Raw genomic sequence first — 21327 nt, forward strand, 5'->3', positions numbered from 1 at the left:
ATCCAGCATCAAAACCTTGTTCATTGGCAGTGCTATTTAGTTCCAGAATACCCTCAATCTGCTACATTACCAAATCATATGCTCAAATCAACCCACCCTGTGTTTACATCTGCAACAAGTTTGGATTCAAGCAAATAATGTTCGAAGAGCTTCTGTGGTGTACAGTACACTTTGTTCAGTATTTTGCTCTGTCAAACCCTTTCCCCTAGGATTAGTGATGTCAAATAAAAATGTCTGCACAACGTTTCCCACCTACATATGTTCATTTCAGATCCAATAGCTTTTGGTCATTTGTCGAGCAGAATATAATGATCCTTTTTGTATTTCAGCAGATGTTTGTAGACCTTTGACGCTATATGACCATCCACTGTGAATTCCCTCAACCAATCTGCAGAATCCTTGTGATGTCCTGGTATCCTCTCACCCATCGCCCTCCTCGTCATTCTGTATTCCGTGTATGTGCAATCCGGAAGATCCCTTTCTGCAATCAAATGATTGTAAGTAATCAATTTCCCATCAGCAAACAGGTCGCCAAGACACCGGATCCCAAACAGGAACCAATTTGGCCAGAACAGCATCTTTCCCTCCAACATGATCTCTGGATTCAGCCATAATAATGATTTTGAAGAGAAAAATACTTCCTTGTTGGTAAACTATCCAAGTTTATGCCAGCATTGCCTCAAGAACTTGGTCAGTGGGGAAGATCTACTTCCTCTCGCATCCTCCGATGTCAGGAGTGCTCTGGGTGACAGAGGCATACACCTACTTGTCTCAGCTTGCGTCCACACATCTGTCACATCGACAATAAAAGTGTCTCGCAGTGAAGGCCAGATATCTTGCAAAGACTGGGACTCCCAATCTCCCTTTCTCACATGGGAGCTGCAGCTTCCACAACTTCAAACTGGGTTATTTCCATCCCACAAAAAAAAGATGGTAACGTGCTGCTGCTTTTCTTCATTTTCTTTTTCTTAGCCATCAGCTGCATCATACTTATGATGTAAGTGATGTGTGGAGCAGAAGTCATCTTAATTGCGTTTACCTTCCCCCACAGACTCATCTTCAGTTCAGACCATCTATCTAGATCTTTATTCAACTTGCGAATTATACTTCCAAAGTTAACTTCCATCATGCGATTCAGATCTCTAGTTACCCATATGCCCAAATACCTCATTCTCTCCGGGCACCAACGGAATCCATATGTGCTCAACTGTTAACTCATACAGGATTCCGATGCGGGCGTTGCTTCTAATTTTGTCCAGTTTATTTGATATTCTGAGAAATCATGAAATGTGTCGATTTGTTTTATTCCAGCCGGAACGGACGTGTCTATATCCTGAACCACAAGTAACATACCATCAGCATATAGCCAACTCCTCAAATCTTTGGATCCCTTCTGATCTTCACAGCTAAAGGTTACATTGCAAGGAGGAACAGCAACAGAGAGAGAGTGGACACCCCTGTTTTGTCCCCCGCCCCATTTCGAACTCACCGGATGACAAACCATTTGCATTCACTGAGGCAGTGGGTTTTGAGTATAGCAGCGGTATCCATGTTATTAGATTGTCTCCAAAGCCGTAGCTCTTCAAAGCTGCCAAAAGCAAGTTCCATTTTATTTGATCAATTGCTTTCTCCGTGTCTAAAGACAGGACCGCCACATCTAAAGGCAATTTCTCACTTTCGTATAGGGTCAGGATGAATTTGCGCATGTTCACAGAAGTGTGTCTCTCCTTAACAAAACCTGCTTGACCAGGGGTCCACAATCTGAGGGAGTAAATTCTCCAATCGCATAGCCAGTCCCGTTGCAAATATTTTGTTGTCAGTGTTTATCAGGCTTATTGGTCTATAGCTACCTAGGCTTGTTGCAGGCCTGTCCTTCTTTAGGGATAGTGAAATCGATACATGGCTAGTAGTAGACGGGAGAAACCCTTTGTTCTTTGATAAATGTAGCATTGCAAGCATCAGTTCATATACTGCATCTGGCATAACCTTGTACAAATAGGCTGGCAGACCATCTGGACCTAGGCACTTGCCAACATTTAAGCGATATGCACCTCTCTTCAGCTCTTCCACACTAAATTCCTCATCTATATCATTTCATGATACCTGATCGATTCTCAAAGTTAAAGTCCTCTATGTAATCTCTCAGATCATCTGCATTCATCTTTTACTCAGAAGTATACATCTTTGAATAGTATTCTCTAAATTCCTCATTTATCTTTTTTGGTTCGTATTTCAGAAAACCTGTCGAACCTTCAATTGCACTGATTGATTTTTCACTTTCCAGGACCATAAGTCGTTGAGCCAACAGCCTATCACATTTCTCTCCACTTTCATAGTAAGAGCATCTTGTCCTGAAGAGAAGCCTATCTGCTCTGTCAGCATTTCTGCGAATGTATATTTTTTGTGTTTCAGTTCAGAACTTAATTCTAGAGTTGAATCGATCATCGATTGTCTTTCCAATTTAGAAATGTCTTCCTGTAGCAACCATACCACCCCTTGCCTCATCTTGTGTCTCTTACTAGAGAGACCCATCAACATATCCCTCATGTAGCATTTAAATGCCTTCCACACAGACGCCACAGGTATATAATTTGTCCAGTTTTCTTTAACAAAATATTCTGCTTCCTTCACAATCTTATCTAGTACATCCACATCATCAAGTAAATTAACAGTCATTTTCCAGAAACTTTTTTCGGTTTTGGAAATTACATTGACATCTCAATTGATAAATGGCCATGGTCTGAAATCAAAATAGAACGAATTCCCCCAGTCTGGAAGTTCTGCGTAAATAAAGCAGCTGTCAAGAACAACTCAATGCGGGAATACATATTATGCCGTCCTGAGTAAAATGTATATTGCCAGTCTTGAGGGTGACAGAGCTTCCAAATATCAATAAACTGGAACTCATTCATAAGATCTATTAACGCTCCACGATTAACTCCAGCATCAGATCTGGAGGAAACAACACTTTTATCCAGCAGTGGTTCCAATGTAACATTAAAATCACACCCCATGACAAGGTTGTCTAGGCCTACATTCTGTAGGAACTGTGCCAAGGAAAGAAAGAATGAGCCATCTCCCCCATTTGGAGCATATACATTGCAAATCCCATACATTGAATTTTGTACATTCACAGTTACACACACTATTATTCCATCAAATTCCTTCCTGCATGAAATTACAGACAATAGCATTTTTTTCCAAATCAATGTACAAACCCCTCTGGAGCTGGAAGTAAAAGAAGAATAAAAAACCTTCCCTACCCATCCCTTTTTAAATTTTTCTGCATCAGCTTCCACCAAGTGGGTCTCTTGTAAAAGGGCAATATCAGCCCCCATTTCATTCAAACGATCCAATATCCTCTTTCGTTTGTTCACACAGTTAGCACTGTTGACATTCCAAGAGATCAGCTTCAAATTAACCTTGGAGTTCTTCAACTCAGTTAAAGAGACTGTTCCCCACCTTCTCAACAAATACAGATATAATACATACAGAAAGACGAACAAACACAAGAACACACACACCAACTTGGTAATTTACCAAATCTAACCCAAATGCAGCTCACAGCCGTTCTGTTTGCAATGAGAACTCAGTTCCCCCCATCTCGCATATCACATTACACAGCAATCCAATCAAACCTAGTCGTATGATATATGATATAATAATAATTTGCATTTATATAGGACTAGGAACCCTTAGGCATCTGACCGCTGCTTATTATTACCCTCGGTGTGTGGTGCTCATTTATCGAGCTCACCGAATTTGGCGCTGCCGGGATTGGAACCTGCGTTAGCAGGCTCTGCACGGATGTCAAAGCAAGCGCTCTACTCGCTGTGTTATCTGACTGGTTATACACATTTATAACACGCCTGTACACAAGTGTTTCTAGGCATGAAAAGACAAGGTAGGGAGACATAAGGAGGACAAACAAATGATCTTACTAGGCCTTGTGTCATTCAGATCGTGCAAGTGCACAGGGTCAGGGGGAAAGGGGAAGTGCGGTCAGGGCAGTAGTGCTCTGAGTAAGTGCAGCCAGGAAGCCAGTTTTGGGTAGTGGAAGGAGGCAGGGGGCTGTAGGGTTACAAGTACAGCCCCTAAAGCAAAAAGGAAGGTCTTGAGCTACTTCCGGAACCTGAGGAGGTCCTGCTCAAGTTTGAAAGCGACAGGGAGGCCATTCCAAAGGGAGGCCCTTGCAGAGGAGAGAGATTTACCTCCCACGCTCTGCCTGGAGAAGCGTCTGATGGTCAGAGAGTTGAAGGTAGTTGAGCGAAGTGCTTGAGAAGGAAGATGTTTAGGAAGAGAGAGCTGGATGTAGTGCAGGCCCTGGCCCCCCCAGAAAGCCTTGCAGCCCTGTTCTGGATTAGTTACAGAGGGTGCAGAGTAGAGGAAGGCAGATTGAGGAAGAGGATGTTGCATTAGTCCAGCCTAGAGAGAACTGGGCCTCTGGAGAAGTTGAACTTTTGGGGGAAAGTGATAAAAGGAAGAATACCTCTGAGGAGGTACAGCTGGCAGTGGGACTTCTTCAAGAGGCCTGTGATGTGAGGAGAGAATGAGAGAGTGGAGTCAAAGATGACGCCAAAGTATTTGCCTCACCTGGAAGACTCAGGGAGGGGGCCCAAGGAGGGCGGCCAGAGTGAGAGAGGAAAAGCGGTAGCAGGGGTTCCAATAAAGAGGATCTCTGCCTTGCTGGCATTGAGGCAGAGATCGTTGGAGGCGCACCATTTCTGGATCGCGGATAGACAGCCAGGAATGAGTGAGAGAGGAAGCTGAGGGGAGCCTGAAGAAGAGCTGAGTGTCATAACACTGAATGTTAGAGGAGAAGGTAGAGATGAGGCGGGCCAAAGGGGCCATATGGATGTTGAAAAGCCAGGGTAAAAGGTTAGAGCCCTGGGGAAGACCACATGTAGAGAGAGAGGTGGTGGAGAGAAAGGACCATAGTTGGACCTGAAATGGACGGTCCAGGAGGAAGGAGGTTAGCCATGCGAGGGCCTGATCTGTGATGCTCAAGTTCTCACGGAGACAAGTGATCAGGGTGGTATGCTTAACCATGTTGAACGCAGAGGAAAGATCAAGGAGGATGAGGACAGAAAGAAGGTTAGAATCGAGATAAGTGAGCAGGTCTTCACAGATGTTCAGAAGAGCATTTTCCGTGCCGCTGGCTGCTCTGAAGCCAGACTGATATTCATGGAGACAACCAACAGATTAGATTTAGTGTGGAGAGTAAGCTGGGAGATGGCCAGCCTTTCCAAGAGTTTGCCCAGAAAAGGAGTTATAGAGACCGGCGATCGTTTGCCAGACAGAAAGTATCGGCAGAAGATTTCTTCAAGAGGGTGTGCACAAGGGAGTGCTTTAGGGTGGAAGGTAAAGTTCCAGTGGCAAATGAGTGAATGCAGAAATCGGCCAAGGCTGGAGCAAGGGTGTTGATGTGGTCCTTGATGGTTGTGGAGGAGCACCTGCTTGGATGACACTTTCACTTATCAGACTTATCTAGAAACGTCATCAGGCGTGATCACAGAAAAAGAGGAGAAGGAGAGGGAGTGGCGGCAAGAAGGGGGCCAGGAGAGGCATAAGGAGCAGAAGAGGAAACGGAGGACAGGATGTCCTGAGTTTTAGAGGTGAAGTCAGAAACCAGAACCGTGCAAACGGCCTGGGAGGGAACAGATGAGGTAGAGACTGCAGCAGGATTGGCCAGCTCCTTGCAGATTTTGAAAAAGTTCAGCCGTATTGTTAGAGGCTGCAGAGGCGTGGGCTTGGATGTGGGCACTTCCTCTCAGCCAACCTACACTTGCGTTTTAGAGTGGCGAGGTCGGAGTCATACCAAAAGTATGCATTTGGAGGTAGTCTTCAGGCAGATTTTCATGACAGAGGCAAGGATATTAAGAGTCTCAGTGTTAGAAAGATGCATGCTAGAGAGAGCTGTGTGAGAGTGTGAGTCAGCCGCAGGAGGGGAAGGAGAATAGAATGTAGCAGCAAAGGCTTCCACTGACACATGCTTCATGGGCAGGATGACCGAGAAGGTTGGTAGCAGCGCTGGGGTAGGCTTCACCTGGGGGACAGAGAGCTTAAGATGGGAGGAGAGCAGAAAGTGGTAAAAATAAACAACTCTAAGTAAGCATGTCTTCCCTATTAACCATGTGTAATGCAGAGCCCCCAAACTAACTTCCAGCAGGCTCAACTAATTATAATATCATACACCCCCACAGACCAACTAGACAATACATCTAGACAGCTCAATTCCAGATAACACTGCTTAGAGGATCACATAGTATCCTGTACTACTCAGCAGACCTGGATATAGCCTGCTCAGGTGAAGGGATCAGCACATATAAATCAGCACTAACATCACTCTACCTCCAAGTGAGTAATATGAGCATCACTGTACATTAGCATTATGCTGTGGGCTTTAACCAAAGATTAGAGTTATCCCTACCCAAAAACAAACTGTTCAATGTTACTCAACTCTCACCTTTAATAGTATTACCCCAATCCCATTTCCTGTTCTTGATAATACAGCTTCCACCCCTTGAAATGCACCAGTGGTTGTGACACCTCAAATTATTGACCCACCATATATGTCCCCCCCCTTCATGCCATGTAATAATCACCACATTTTACTAATAACCACCGGATCTAGTCTAGTTTAGTATGTAAACATCACAGTATAGGCTGTGCGTTAAGATAAATAAACAAGCACACCAAGCATATGCATCAACTGGCCTGTGAGTGTCTGAAGTATGCAGCGTGCATATAATCATACCTCAAAGATTATGACATTATTTACCACTCCGACCCCAACTGCCACACTTGGGGATTTTACACAATGCCGTATTAAACAAAACTGCTACAATGTAAATGCCCATAAGTAGAAGTTGGGTTATTGAAAGATGTTGCTGAGATACCCTTAGATTTTTGCACCAAGTCGAGAAGACCGAACCGTTGGTAAAGGGTGACTTAAATTCTAACAACTTAGCAGAGGGGGGCAACTCGCTATCCATACATGTGGGGGTTTTGGTAGGACTCTATCCATTAACCAAGAACTTCAAATCAATCACAGCATTATTAAACAAGATATCTCACTGGCTTATCAATACACATATTGGTGCTAAAAATGAATCCCTGTAAGACTCTAATGGCCAAACGCACTGAGTGGGTGGGGATTTGGGAAAAATATATTCCTGGAGCCTACGTTGCAATCACATTTGCTGACCGGTTTCTAGCTGACAGAAACTTGAACTCTAACGTGGCAGTTTTTTCGCACACAAGGAAAATGACTATACTACATTTGTCCTACTTCTATCCTGGTCCTTTACAGAGAACAGTCATAATTCCACCCAACCTAGGGAGAAGGAAGGGGATAAATCCTATTGTGTCCGAGAGATCTGGTCCATTCAGTTTAATCCCAAAAAAGGCTACTACTCGAGCTATGACTGAAAACAGGCGCCTTCCAAGGTCAAGCAGGTCTGACCTACTCATTCCAGGATTTAGTGGGGCATTTATTTAAAAAAATCATCATCCGGCCCTTGCTACTCTTGAAGAAATTGATTGATGATCATCTGTTTAATCCTGTGGTTGACATCAAAAAGGGAAGAAAGGCCCCTGACATTTTAAATGGAAAACCTCATGTAAATAGAATCTAACAGCATTGCTTGAAAATACATTTCAACAGAAAACCAATACACAATGATTTTTTTTGTTTTGTTGCAGTTATTCCTATAAAAGGCAAACTAGGAAATAGTCACAAAACAGTTGACACAAATTGGCATCTAACCATCCAACCTAAAAGGCAGACAAAATACTCAGTCATAATGCCTACAAAACCACAGTGCCCTCATCCAAAGACCGCAAAACAAAGTCACCCACAAGTGAAGAGACAACCCAAATGAATACACAGCCATACACTGTAAAATAATAACTTTGTAACAAACAAAATAATCAAAAGCTTTTTTTTTAGACCTCGAATTCCACTCATGTGTCAACTCATACACCATGCAACTTTACCAGCGTGTGCATACATTTTTCAATAATGCCTTATCAACCACTAAGCAATTGAATGCTAGATTATTCCAAGTGTTCATGACCAAGGAATTGACAAAAACTAAAACAGTTGTTCTCAGACATGTGCCAACTCAAGTTTCGGCTGGTGAACAGATGGCCTCTCATTTCATCAATGGTCCAGCCTTCTTCAGGGCAAAAGAATAACCTATGGTCTTTGGAAGCATCATGAATAATAATGTACCATCTAACTGTAGCCAGTAGCTCCAAAATGTAACACTAGGATATTAGAACATTCAAACTCGCAGGCAGCCCCAAAGGTCAGTGCCACATCCAGTATCTCCTCAAATGGAGTATACAGTAGGCTCATCCTTGTATAGCTTCGGTAAATTCATCTATCTTACTGACAGACACTAATACTCATTCTGTCGGGATCCCGACACACATTGGACAGCCGCCGCCACTCGCGTTCCATAGCACTCGAAATCCAGTGCTTGAGCCTGAAATAAACACGGTTATTAATCAAAGCAGGTCTCCGGAACATGGATTTTCAGCAATTTCTCTTATCTTGGCATCTGGGTGTTCAAAATAAATGTCTACTGGACTATGATACAATTGCCAAAATTGAAATCTATGTTATGACACTTCTACAAGAAACATGGGCAGTCCAGAATCGCTCCTTAGAAGGCTTCAATGTGTTTTCAAACATATACTATCAAGAAACCCCAGGGTCATACCTACTGGGGCCTAGCGATTTTTGGCAAAGTCTCTTTTGAGGCCATTTCAATCAAGGTGGCATCTTCTTCATCATAACAAATAACAGGGACAGAGAAATCAACACATTATTCAATAGGTTACACAGACATAGTATACTCATAACTCCTATACTGGACCAGGCCTGCCAATCCAGAAAAACAGGATTGAGCAAAAAAAGGTACAGAACACACCTCTATCTGTCCCTACAACCCTGCCCATAATCCTAGGAGCTGGTGGTGCGCTGCTCATCTACGAAAGGATAGAATAAGAGGGGGAAACGGACTGCGTTGCAAAGAGGTAACAGAGAGCTGTTAGTACGCCCTGGAACATATAGCACAAAGTCACACATACCTAAAATTCAAGGTGTTATGGTCTATACATTTTTTTAAGTGGAATAACTGTCATGATGCCTACCTCCAAGGAGCCAGACCAGGCCCAGCTACCCCAGAGGCAGACATCATGTCCCCGAGGGAAGTCTCAGCAGCCCCAAGTAGGGGCCCTTTGGACTCAGTCCTGGCGCCTTTGGCGCCAGGCTCATATTGGACAACAGTCCTGGCGCCATAGGCGCCAGGCTCATAAAAGATGACTTTGTGTTTAAAGGTGCTTGGTGTAAACTTACCTGATGCAGACCATGCTGCAACATCCGGGCCATCTAGAGGCCTGAATGGGACTACTTTATCTTTGGGGACTACTTAACCACACGGGTGTGGCCGGAGGAAGAATACATAGCTGAGAGGAAGGATACATACCTGGAACTACTTTGAAGGCTATTTAAGCCACGCCCAAGCAGCAACTCACGCTTCGCGTTGTTCTGCATCTAGCAGCTGGACGCTCACCGTGTCTGCTCCTGCATCCTGACTTCTGCCACGCCGGCCAGCATCCTGGAACACCTGCAAAGGGAGAAGAGAAGGGAATAGGAGAAAGAGTCGTCGTTACCTGCTAAATCCGCATTCCGGAGACATTTCGCTGACGATCCTGAAAAGGAAGACATTCATTTTAAAAGCACATCGCGTTGATCGCTGCAGCGCCGCATTCCATTCACCTTTACTAGGCGCCTCCATGTTCATCATCGACCATCTGGATCGGCAGCCACATTTCAGCGCTTAGGGAGAAAAAGACAAGAACAAAGGTGAGCTAGGGAAGAGAATGAGAAAACCTTAATTCGCCATCATAAGACTTACCTGTTGGGTCATTCCCACTTCATTTCGGGTCGGTGCCGCATCCTGGCATTTCCGGACCCCGGCCCCTAAGGGGAAAAAAGAGACATCAGCATTAGTGAGTGAATGCTAAGACATTACCTGAACACTCATTAAAGACTTACCTGATATCTACTGGAACTGCACCTCTCACTTCGGGTCGGTGCCATATCTCCGGCATTTACGAACCCCGGCCCCTATGGGGAAAAAAGACACAAGCATTAGTGCATTAATGCAAGGACACTAAAGGAACCTCTCAAACAACTCACCCGAGTTTCCTTCGTCGGTTCCATTGCTCATCTCGGAATCTTTGTTCTGCACCTGAAAGAGAGACAACGGACAATTATTATTTCGGGCTCATACTTATAAACAGAATTCTCACAGTACTTTACCGGGAAGGTCAAGCAAACTTGAACTCTCTACAATCCATGGTCCAGTGAAGTAACTGGATTACAACGCGTCCCTGCATCAGAAGCAGGATGGAGAGCTCGTCCTTTCAGACCCTAGGGTGAGGCTTCACGGGGAATCGCAGTAGGGTTTCGTGGAGAGTGAGAAGGGAGTGGGAGGCTTACACATTATCCCGCAGATTGTTAATACTCCCCTTTCACACACAGAAGGATATTTCTGCGAGCCAGACAAGCCAGATTTGAGGGCCCGGTCCCGTCCATCTTCCGAGTCCTGCGCTTCACCATAGAAGAGGCAACAGCACTCCAAACCAGGCCAGCGCCTCCGTGGGAGTCAGGTGAGCGTAACAGAACGCGAAGCCTACCTACAATTTCCCACCCGGGCGCTATGGAAACTTCCGAGACAGACCAGCTGACCCAGCTTTTGGTGGAATTACGGGCAGAAGTACACTCCGCCCGCCAGGAAACTAACGCTCTCAAAAGAGAACTGATCCTATCTAAGGAAAGAACTGATGACCTGGCCAAATGGTTGTTCCAGGGTCAGGCAGGACAAACTCCTTTACCTAGTTCCGGGGGTAATCCCACTTCTATGATTTCGAATAACCCGGTACAAATCAATCTACCTGGAAACATGCCTTTGGCCCCGCCTGAACTTTTTGCTGGAGACCCCAAGAAATATGCCGTTTTTATGAACCAATGTCGCTTACAGACCTGGGGCCTTCCCTAATGACCAGACCAAGGTAGCTTTTGTATTATCTTATCTCAGCGGCAGTGCTGCCGATTGGTTAGTTCCTTTGGTAAATCAAGATGACCCAATTCTCCAGGATTTTCAAGGCTTCCAGGCAAGCATGGAAAGTTTATTCGCTCGACACTCTCAGGGACAGGCCCTAGACAACGAACTGCTATCCTTACGACAAGGTAACCAGGATCTCTTATCTTACATCGCCACCTTTAATAGGTTGGTTGTGGAAACTGGGTGGCCAGAGAATAAAAGGATCACATTATTTCATCGAGGTCTGCGCGGAGAACTTAAAGACGTGCTAGCCCAAATAGTAAATCCACCCCAAGTCTGCGCAGAGTACATAGACCTTGTGGTCCAACTTGATCACAGACTTCAGAATAGAAAAGCAGATCGATCCAAGTTTGAAACCAGAGTGTTGATCAAAACTCACGCTAACCCCAAGAGTACCGACGTTTCAGAACCTATGCAAATCGGTGGAGTTAAAGGACCGTTAACGCAGAAGGAACGGGAGAGAAGGCGGCAAAAGCGATTATGTCTCTATTGCGGGGCTTCTGGTCACTTTCTACGAGATTGTCCAGTAAAACCACCTAAGAAGGTGGTTGGAGCCACTGACAACAATTTAACAGAACCTGATTCGGGAAACGACCAAGCCCGACAAGCGTAGAGGTCCGCTTGCCGAGCTTGAAAACAAACTCTTTGACCTCGCATTTCATCATGCCAATGGTCCTCGTGGATCCGAAACAGCCTCGGCGGTTGCATGCTATAAAGGCATACATCGACAGTGGAGCTATTGGAAACTATGTAGATCGTGAATTGGCCTCCAGGATTAATCTCCCTCTCCGTCCGAAAACTAACAAGGATGTCATTACTACCGTTGATGGAACCGAAATAGCCTCAGGGCAGGTAACTCATTCCACTACAGAAGTGACACTAGTGGGTCAGGATGGACATCGGGAAGCTATTGTGTTTGACGTAATCAAGGCCCCACAGTTTCAAGTAATTCTAGGAATTCCTTGGTTAGAAACACATAATCCTCGAATAGACTGGCGAGCAAAGAGAATAACCTTTCCTGATTGTGAACAAACTTGTTATCCAAGAAATCCAAATATGGACCTGGCCTCAGTAACTTCCGCCACTGTACAACTACCGGCTGAATACCAAAAATTCCAAGACGTTTTCCAAAAAGAACAGGCCAACACGTTACCTCCCAACCGGTCGTACGATTGCCAAATCGATCTGGTACCCAATGCTCAACCGCCTTGTAGTAGGATTTATGCTCTTACTGAACCTTCATTTGCGTCAGTATTTAGATCAGTACCTTACCAATGGTTTTATTCGCCCGTCAAAGTCTGTTTCCTCAGCTCTGTTCTTCGTGCCGAAAAAAGAAGGCGACCTTAGAACATGTATTGACTACCGCGCCCTAAATCAAATAACGATTAAGAATCGTTATCCTCTGCCTCTGATCCCTGAACTTCTCGACCAGGTAAAAGATGCTTGTATGTACACCAAGTTAGATCTCCGGGGAGCTTATCACCTGGTGCGTATAAAAGAAGGCGACGAATGGAAGACTGCATTCCGCACCAAATATGGGCTCTTTGAATATCAGGTGATGCCCTTCGGATTGTGCAACGCACCTGCCGCCTTTCAATACTTTATGAATGATGTTCTTCGGGAACTTATCGATGTTTGTGTCATCGTATATATCGACGACATCCTGGTGTACTCCTCTTCGGAATCCGATCACAGAAAACATGTCAGGGCAGTTCTTCAAAAATTGTGCCAGCACAAACTGTTTGCAAAACTCGAAAAATGCGTTTTTCATACCACAGAAGTCGAGTTTCTCGGATTCATCCTGACACCTAAAGGAGTCCGAATGGACTCGCGAAAGGTGGATGCCATCCTCAAATGGCCATCTCCTAGCTCTGTGAAGGGGGGTTCAGAGCATGCTTGGTTTTGCCAATTTTTATCGAAGATTCATCCCGGAATTTTCTCGAGTGGTCCAACCCATCACAGCTCTCTTACGGAAGAATAAATGCTTTGAATGGACTCATGAGGCAGAACAGGCCTTTCAAGACCTAAAGACTAAATTCACCTCTGCACCTGTGTTGAAGCATCCACACCCAGATCTCCCTTACATTGTTGAAACCGACGCATCCAGCTTAGCCATGGGAGCTGTCCTGTCTCAAAGGGATCCAATAACTAACCAACTACACCCTGTAGCCTTTTGGTCCAGAAAATTCTTGGCTCCTGAAATTAATTACGCAATCACCGACAAGGAGTTACTAGCTATTAAGTCTGCCTTCAAAGCTTGGCGTCATTACCTCCTCGGCGCAAGACACACCATTACGGTGATTACAGATCACAGAAATGTGCAATATTTAAAGACGGCCAAAGCCCAATCATCACGTCAACTCCGATGGGCTTTATTCTTTGCGGAATTTGATTTTGTAATCACATATCGCCCTGGTTGCAAGAAGGGCAAAGCGGACGCTTTATCCCGGATTGGGATGGAAGAAACAAATTCGAGCTTAGAACATGTACCGATTATACCTGAACAAAGAATTTTGGGTTTGACCTCTTTACAAACTATTGAGGACGTTCAAACTCGAGTTAAACAACTATTAGACTCCACAGCCTTACAAGAATGGAGCCAAAAGGGGTCACACTTTTCCGTTAATAACGATTTACCGTACTTCCAGGGGCGATTATTTCTGCCTAACAAAGAACTTATTTCTGCCTAACAAAGAACTGCAAGAACTCGTTATTGCCCATTATCATGATACATTAATGGAAGGACATCCTGGTATTGCTAAAACTGAGGAAAAGATCAAACGACAATTCTGGTGGCCATCCTGGAGAAAAGACATAAATCTTTTGTGATGTCTTGCGGAGTTTGCGCCCAAAATAAAGGTCAAAAGAAAAGACCAGCCGGTCTTCTACAACCTTTGGATATTCCACCAGCACCTTGGCACACCTTGTCAATGGACTTTATTACCGACCTGCCTCCTTGCTATGGATACAACACTATCTTGGTGATTGTGGATCTCTTCTCCAAAATGGCCCATTTTATCCCTTTAAAAGGGTTACCCTCAGCCTCCATCTTGGCCAAGGAATTTCTGGAGAACATAGTTTGTATGCATGTTTTTCCATCCATATTAGTCTCAGATCGAGGAAGCCAGTTTATTTCCCATTTTTGGAGGAAATGTTGTCAACTGGCGCAAATTGATGTACGACTATCCACCAGTCACATCCCCAAACCGATGCCCAAACCGAGAGAACTAACCAAACCCTTGAACAATATCTTCGGTGTATGTTGCACCAATCTGAAAGCAATTGGAAAGACATTCTTTGGATCGCAGAATATGCATATAACAATTCTGTACATTCTGGAACAGGACAAACCCCTTTTTACACCTTATATGGTCATCATCCACGAACCTCAGACCTGGACCCTCCTCAAAACCTGGAAATGCCTGCGGTAGATCATTTGCATTCCACGATAACCCGGGCTTTCAAAGAAGCTACGACTCATCTTCAGCAAGCCAAGAGAAAGTACAAAGAAAATGCTGATTTACATCGAAGTGAAGCACTTCCGTACCAAATAGGGGACCAGGTGTGGCTAGCAACTAGACATTTACCTCTCAAAGGACAGCAAACTTTCAACCCCAGATACATAGGACCCTATCCCATCAAAGCTATAATCAACCCGGTGGCCTTTAAACTCGATCTACCAGCGAACATGCAAATTCATCCCGTTTTTCACGCCTCACTGTTGAAAACGGTGCAACCAGGAACCAGAATGATCAAACCAACAGAACCAATTCAGATTGATGGGGAATTAGAATTTGAAGTTAAAGACATATTGGATTCCAAAGTGTTAAAGTCAAAACTCTTCTATCTAGTTGATTGGAAGGAGTATGGACCTCAGGAGAGATCTTGGGAACCAAGCGACCATGTACACGCGTGGCAATTAATACAAAAATTCCACCGAAAATTCCCAAACAAGCCAAAACCCCCGGAGAGAACCACCTTGGGAGGGGCCTTGGGAGGGAGTACTGTCATGATGCCTACCTCAAAGGAGCCAGACCAGGCCCAGCTACCCCAGAGGCAGACATCATGTCCCCGAGGGAAGTCTCAGCAGCCCCAAGTAGGGGCTCTTTGGTCTCAGTCCTGGTGCTTCTGGCGCCAGGCTCATATTGGACAACAGTCCTGGCGCCATAGACGCCAGGTTCATAAAAGATGACTTTGTGTTTAAAGGTGCTTGGTGTAAACTTACCTGATGCAGACCATGCTGCAACATCCGGGCCATCTACTTAACCACACGGGTGTGGCCGGAGGAAGAACACATACCTGAGAGGAAGGATACATACCAGGAACTACTTTGAAGGCTATTTAAGCCACGCCCAAGCAGCAACTCACGCTTCGCATTGTTCTGCATCTAGCAGCTGGACGCTCACTGTGTCTGCTCCTGCATCCTGACTTCTGCCACGCCCGCCAGCATCCTGGAACACCTGCAAAGGGAGAAGAGAAGAGAATAGGAGAAAGAAGAGTCCTTACCTGCTAAATCCGCATTCCGGAGACATTTCGCCGACGATCCTGAAAAGGAAGACATTCATTTTAAAAGCACATCGTGTCGATCGCTGCAGCGCCGCATTCCACTCACCTTTACTAGGCGCCTCCATGTTGATCAGTGACCATCTGGATCCGCAGCCACATCTCAGCGCCTAGGGAGAAAAAGACAAGAACAAAGGTGAGCTAGGGAAGAGAATAAGAAAACCTTAATTCGCCATCATAAGACTTACCTGTTGGGTCATTCCCACTTCATTTCGGGTCGGTGCCGCATCCTGGCATTTCCGGACCCCGGCACCTAAGGGGAAAAAAGAGACATCAGCGTTAGTGAGCGAATGCTAAGACATTACCTGAACGCTCATTAAAGACTTACCTGATATATACTGGAACTGCACCTCTCACTTCGGGTCGGTGCCATATCTCTGGCATTTCCGAACCCCGGCCCCTATGGGGAAAAAAGACACAAGCATTAGTGCATTAATGCAAGGACACTAAAGGAACCTCTCATCAAACAACTCACCTGAGTTTCCTTCGTCGGTTCCATTGCTCATCTCGGAATCTTTGTTCTGCACCTGAAATAGAGACAACGGACAATTATTATTTCGGGCTCATACTTATAAACAGAATTCTCACAGTACTTTACCGGGAAGGTCAAGCAAACTTGAACTCTCTACAATCCATGGTCCAGTGAAGTAATTGGATTACAACGCGCTCCTGCATCAGAAGCAGGATGGAGAGCTTGTCCTTTCAGACCCTACGGTGAGGCTTCACGGGGAATCGCAGAAGGGTTTCGTGGAGAGTGAGAAGGGAGCGGGAGGCTTACACATTATCCCGCAGATTGTTAATACTCCCTTTTCACACACAGAAGGATATTTCTGCGAGCCAGACAAGCCAGATTTGAGGGCCCGGTCCTGTCCATCTTCCGAGTCCTGCGCTTCACCATAGAAGAGGCAACAGCACTCCAAACCAGGCCTGCGCCTCAGTGGGAGTCAGGTGAGCGTAACAATAACCACATGTGTCAATGTCCCAGGGCTGGTATTCAACAATTATATTCCCCCTGGATCATGCCACGCGATAAAAAAAAAAAACAATGTTCTACCCAATGTGTATTAGATCGAGTGCACAATTTTACATGAAGACGAGATGAGAGATCACATTCTCTCCAACAAAAAACAGTCTGGTCTATATTATTTAACAGCAGATTCCCCAGACCGTGTGCATCGACAGGTTTCAATTGCCTATGACATTAGTGGCCATCTTCATCAGGAAAGTCTTCTAGGCTACTAGTGTTATTTTATCACTAGGGGCAAGTCCCAAACATATTGATTTGATAGCATGATACATGCGTGCTGCCGTCTTCGTTTCCAAGGCTCGAGGCAGAGTGCTTAAGCTGCATCTAAAACAATGTTTAGAACAATACCTTTAAGTGTCTGTGTAAATAATATACTTTGGAATACAGTAATGTACTCTTGTTTTTAACGCCAGCGCAGCATCCTTACAGTGGGCAAATGTTGCCAGGACCCGCTTCCACTTGGGGAAACACATTTCTAAAAAGAATAAAGAAAAACAAGGTCTCACTGTCTTGTATGTAAGACAGAAGCAACACAAACAGTTGAATCGGGGTGCTGGGCGGATCTTATAGATGCCTGTCTGCAGCATAACACAGTCACAGTGGAATACTAAAAATTGTCATGCTTGTGTGTAAAACTAGCATAGAACTGCCATGTCTAGCATACCTGCTCCTAAGCCCCGCATTGTAGTGTAGTCCAAGTATGAATAGCCACTGCACTAGCTATCTGCTTCTAAACACTATTGGTCTAGCATTGCATACCAACCTCTTGCTGGCTGCCTTGCTGTAATGGTTGCCAGAGAAAAGAGGCGCTAATCAGCTAGTGTTTCTATATTATATCACAGTGGCCGTAAGGTTTTATCAGAGGCAGTGGCTCAGAAAATGCAGTTTAATGAAAATGCTCACCACAGTGGAGTCCGCTCGATACTAGCCTCGCTCAACAGAGCTGTGTTCTGCAGCTATAGTCTCAACTGGATTTCCGGATATATTGATTCAGTGCTAGACGACGGACTACTGCAGTCTACGCGCCACAAGAGGTGGCCATCTTGGTACGGTAAATATACAAGCACATCCAATTGTAGCACGAACAGATCAATGGAATCACTGCTGCTCTGTCCAGAGATCAATATTGTCAGTGGGAGACTAAGCAGTCATGGAATTGTGTGGTGTTCATTCACTAAATAACTGCCAGATGGGCTAAAGTCTTGACTGGCTTTCTGAATATTTTGATGTGGTGCTAGACGACAGACTAATGCGCCTGGGCGCCACAAGCGGTGGCAATCTAGGTATGGCAAGCATATCCCATTGCAGCGCGAGTAGATCAATTAATTCACTGCTGCTTTGCCCTGTGTAAAGACTGGAGGGGGGCTTCTGTACTCCTGCCCTCTATATGGCAGAGGAGAAGCACAGAGCACCCCAGCCAAGATTCTTTATATGGTAGAATGGACGAGCAATCAAGTCTTAAGCTCTCCGGAGGTGATGCAGGCTGGTTCTTAAGTACAGTGTAGTCCCCAAGCCTGCACAAAGGAATGTCCACACACTATGTTATATGATAACAGAGTTCTTTAAATAAATAAGGATATATATATATATATATATATATATATATATATATATATATATATATATCAATGAAAAAACTGTTAAAGGGACGTTATGGTTAAATTGCACTAATAAAAACCTATGAAATTCAATGAAAAAACGTTGTGAAAGGGACCTTATTGTTACAAGTAAAACCGAAAAACCCTTGAACCGTGCACTGCTAAGACTAACACCCAGGACATCACTGATGACATCACATATCTGGGCCACTTGTTTTTGTTCACTGACATATATAGGCCAGGTGGTTTTGTTCACTGACCGTCACAATATTAAAATTGAAAAAGGTGCTATATATCTAGACGTTAACCTTGTCATACGTTCTTTAAGTACTTTCCTTAGGGTTTGGTCTCAGTTCATGGTGCACATACATGGGGAAATGAGCAGGCCTCAAACACACAATTCATGTTTATACATGAAGATAAACCTTAATGTCATTAACATTTTCTGATGATGCAGTTTCTTTCTTCCTTACTTCAGTTTCCCTGTATGTGCCTCTGATTTGCATGCATTGTGGTTATTCATATGTATTGTTTGTACCAGCACAAGTGTTGTAAGTCTTGAATTGTTAGCTAGTTTTTACATGTTTAACATTACTCAAAACTCTGATACAGTAGCATTCATTATTGTACTATCAAAAATTAGAAGATTATAAATAGTGTACTTCTATGGTGCATGCTGCAGTCATTGCCTATGTTTATATATGATTAGGTTTTTGTATTAACAATAACACTCCAATACAATGATTTTAGATGAGTACATTCTTTAATAGGTTAAGTAGTTCACGAAAGGTCTCCCGATCAAACCTGACATCTTGTTACCAACAATATAAACACAACTCCTTGTAGGGACTTTTCATCAAAATGTATTTCAGATGTGATATCATCAGTGATGTCATCAATGACATTTGTGATGTCTTCTTTGATGTCCTGGGTGTTAGGCTTAGCAGTGCACGGTGGTGGCGTGAGTTATGGTTGCTTAGCTTACCATAACTGGCGAATTTCAGGGGGTTTTCGGGTTTACTTGTAACCATAATGTGCCTTTAACAAAGTCTTTTCATTTAATGTCATAGGTTTTTATTAGTGCAACTTAACCATAACGTCCCTTTAACAAATTTTTGTCAGAATTTCAAGGGTTTTTACCAGTGCGTACTATTTTCCTACAACTTACTAATATCATACTTACCCAATATAGCAATATTTGTGCCCAATTTACAAAGTGTCACCTTAAAACCCTGCCATTTCCCACTTTCTAGAATAATTTTTAACACTTCTATACACTTTTTGCAACTATTTCAACTAGTTTTGCATCCGTAGACGTCTACGAACATCTGACTTCATTGTGGACCTTCCAGACAGTGCCACATGACCATACGCAGGGACGCGGCATAATGACGTGTCCGAGAACCCGTCCGCACTTCACGATAAGATTTGTGCTTCGCGGACAGTCCGGCACTGCATTTTCTTCTGATCTAGGAACTTTCAACTTCAAAATTTCCCTTGAACAGCTCCAACACCTATTCCTACTCATTATCCATTAACAATCTAGTACACAGTACATACTTTTAGCAAAACTGCTATTTATCTTAAAATGGCATCAGCTAATGCCATCCCTCCTCCCCAAGAGCCACCACCACTGCTGTAATCAAGGAGCATGAGAAACACTGCCCCCCATCTTAGAAATAACACACGCGCAACATTTTCCCCTGTCCATCTAACCCTCCATATTAGTGTTTGGCGCCTCTTCTCTCATTTCCTCCCCACCTTTCGTTCTTAGCTCTCCTGACAAAAATAAAAATACATCCAAAAACAACAAATGAAATGTTCCTTTAGGAACCACCTTTCAGAGTTAAAAAACAGAACTAAAAAAAAGAACTTATAGACTCCATCTACTTTATATTTCGCAGTAAAGTACATAGCCTCAATAAGATTTTCCAACATTTCCATTTGCATTTTGTATTATGCTAATGAGAATATTGTGGCGTTCATCCTCCGTTCCAGGGACTGGAAGGGTGGTACCGCCTAGGCAGCCCTAGTTATCAGTCCAAGCGAAGCGAGGGTGGATAACAAGGTCTCTGGACCATTATCCCCCCATTCCAGCCCCAACGGCAAGCAGCAGCAAAAACTTCTTCCAGCAGGGCTTTAAGGTTAAGCATCAAGTTTCAACTTCAGCTTCTGAACAATTCTGGTAAGTGAGAGGTCCCCAGATATACTGTTCTGTCTCTCATTCACACTGCTGAGCCAAGCTCCAGCAGCCAATCATTCAGAAGGGCATTCATGCAGGCAGCAAATCAGGCTCACTGTACATTCAGGCCATTCACTTTCACCCAGACACCCATAACAAGGAATGTGGATTTGGGCAAGCAACCAGCCTTTCAGCACACCACGCTGCATTCATGTCAGTTTCAGGTAGGGCTATCTTTGTGTCACACACACAGATACCAGACACCCATAACATGGAATGCATATTGGTCACACACTCCATTCACCCAGGTCCCACTCCAAGGGTGTGCCCACAACATACAGTCACTGGGAAGGCTCCAGCAAGTCTGGCCTGGACTTCCCCACAATACCATATATGGTTCTTCCATCCAACAGCCAGTCAGGGGAAGGGACAGAGTCAGGGCTTCCCAGGACCTTGGGAAAACAAGGTAACAGGTAATAGAAACCAAGAGGCCACAGGGGCCATCTTGTCTCCTATCAGGAATCTACTGATTCCTATGGCAGGGCCTGGGTATCTCAAAATGGAGGATACTCAGAGCACCTGTCCAATTCAGCATGGAGCTGCAACCAGCCCATACCCTGCTCCGTGGACCACACACATGTGCCCAAAAAAAACCATACACTAGGGGTACAGGGTTGTACCCCCACCCATGGGTGCCATAAGGGTCTCTTTTCACCACAACCAAATAGAGGACGAGCTGCACTTCCAAGAGTCCCACATGTACTCCTGTGCAGAAAACAACACATAAGGGAGTACAGGACAAGGACATGGAGGCCC

The 21327-nt window shown here is 44.5% G+C and overlaps 1 protein-coding gene across 5 annotated transcripts in view; it reads right to left on the minus strand.

The window, feature by feature from the left end:
* Positions 1-21327, minus strand: part of BRIP1 (BRCA1 interacting DNA helicase 1) — a 2318009-nt gene that overhangs the window by 764794 nt on the left and 1531888 nt on the right. The gene's annotated exons all lie outside the window — the stretch shown is intronic.

The sequence above is a fragment of the Ambystoma mexicanum genome, chromosome 9, assembly GCF_040938575.1.
Source record: "Ambystoma mexicanum isolate Mex_15411 chromosome 9, UKY_AmexF1_1, whole genome shotgun sequence".
In the NCBI taxonomy this organism is placed as follows: domain Eukaryota; kingdom Metazoa; phylum Chordata; class Amphibia; order Caudata; family Ambystomatidae; genus Ambystoma; species Ambystoma mexicanum.